Here is a 2500-nt window from a genome sequence, read left to right as displayed (position 1 = left end):
ACGTTGGCTAAAAGTTGTCAAAATTCAAACGTCGTCGAAACGTTGGAATTACATACAATTTTCTAAGTCAGCAAATTCCTGTTGATTTAACGTCGCTGTAGTCGTTGTTTCGACGTTAGCAAATGTCGACGCAATAATAGTCATATTTTCACCGGTCGCCGACGTCGGCTAATAGTTTTAACAATTGCGTAGGAAATCTAAAGTCAGCCCACCGTTTGGATTTTTACAAAAAACAAGTGCTGTCTAATGTCATCTACTTGACATGTAGTTCAAACGTCGTCGCAACTTTGGCAATTTGACAAATTTCCATTGATTTAACGTCTCCATAGTCGTTGGATCAACGTTAGCAAATCGACCGTACGCACTATAGTCATTTTTTCACGTTGTGCCGACATCGGCTAACAATGTGTATAATTCTAACGTCGACCCAACGTTTGAAGTTTGAAAAAAAAATAGGTGCATGTCTACATCATCTGCAAGTTGTTGATCCAACGTCATCCAAACGTCAAACATATTATAATTGGCTGATAGTTACACATTCGGTTGGATTCCATACGTCATCCCAACTCTTGGACATCGACTCAAATAGAAGCATCGTGTAGTTGGAGTTAAAATTTGTAATTAAGGACTCTTCAGTGAGATGTACTCAGGTATACCATTATAACTAAAACCAGGGAACCAGAATACAGAGAGCCCTCCTCTGATAAAAACTATTAATTATATTGTTTTAGCCACTACGAGTGACATTAATTACTCTAATGGGAGAACCTAGGTCACATTCCATTCACTTAACTGTACTTTGCCTAACGACGGAAGTCTCCATTTGAATTTTGAATTGGTAACTGCTATCATCTTGCTCTTCAGTTAATGTTGCTTGTTATTATTTTGCTGGTAAGATTTTGTATTTTTAAACTTTATGTTAGTTTACAATGTTTTCGTTGATTACAAATCGTACAATTGATATATATGCAAGTTTTTACATCACCGTTTTGCCATTGAGTGAACCGGTGTAACAGTACTGTTGGCCTATATATTCATAATCTCCTCTTGTAATACCTCTGAGTGATCGTTCAAATCGCGCATAACACTACCACTTCTTTATAGTTTTGATGTTTAAATACGTTACTTAAAATATAGCTATTACCTTAAATATCAAAATATTCGTAAAATAAAATAAATACGTATTGATTAATTTATACCTCTTGTCATTATTAGAGTATTGTAATATGTATTCATTTCTATGTTATAGTTATAGGATAGGATCTTAATACTGCTAAATATAATCCCATATTATTTTTATTAATCGCCATTTGATATTGCATGCCTGTCTGTAGTTTTATGAAGCTAAGATGTAGCCTACTACACTGACAATTTAAGCAAAATATAATTTATCCCTCTTTTAATTGGAACACAGCATTTTTAGCATCATCATATCATAAACACATTTCTATCATATCGTTAATAATTTTTTTACAGAAATATACCAGTACAAGACCGGATGACGTGGCAACAATTTATACCGAAAATGGTACAATCGTCACTCTGCTTTACAGTCGTAGAACAATGTATCTTATGTGCGATGTGATATGTACTTTTTAAATTTGATAAGGACACTAATGTTGAATTAGAATGAGAAACACAACTAGAACTATTTGAAGTTCGAATTATGTACAGTGTTGCAAATTGTAATTGTAACATAAAAAGAAGTAGGCCTACTTAAGGTAGATCTTAATAAGAAACAAACATTTGTGTTTATATAGGTATATACAGTACATTAATAACCTTAGAATTCTTTATTACATTTTCAATCTAGAACTGTAGGATAACCATTTAGGCCTATGCTGTCTTTCATGAAAATAATATTTTCACAATGAATCAGATGACGTCAGTTTTAGTAAGAGCAATAATATCGTGATAATAATGTTATTGTTCTTATTGACCACAATACAAAGACATAAATGGCATAAATAGTTATCCCATAGTTCTAGGTTGAAAACCTTGTCGATTTCTTTTGTTTTCCGTAAGAAAAATGTACAGTATGTTTATCTACTTATCGTAGTACTGTACAGTATAAACGTGTCTTAAGCCAAAGAAAAATACACTGGTCTTTACTGACTGGTATGACTGAAATTAAGTAAAAAATATTGTTGTTTTAATATGTATTTATTGTATTTTGTATAGAATAGTAAAGTTATACAGTAATATAAAATGTAGACCTACAGTACTTTATGTCTTTAAAATTAAACCGTATTTGTTCTATTAGGAAACAGATGTTGTATAATTAATTGTAGTTAAATTGTTTTGTCTCTACGGTGTCTGTTAATAATAGGATATATTTAGTAAAAACATTATTTAACATATATCTGCGTCTTGCGTATTATCAACTGTTTTTAAATAGTTTTAGTTACAACTGTAACTGAAAATATCCAAAGCTAAAACGTTGTTTTAACATAATACTTTTGTTAATATTGGTATTGCCTGTTTTTATCGGGTTTTAGTT

Source organism: Antedon bifida (genome assembly GCF_963402885.1).
Source record: "Antedon bifida chromosome 1 unlocalized genomic scaffold, ecAntBifi1.1 SUPER_1_unloc_12, whole genome shotgun sequence".
NCBI lineage: Eukaryota > Metazoa > Echinodermata > Crinoidea > Comatulida > Antedonidae > Antedon > Antedon bifida.
Note: the sequence above shows the minus strand (reverse complement) of the source record.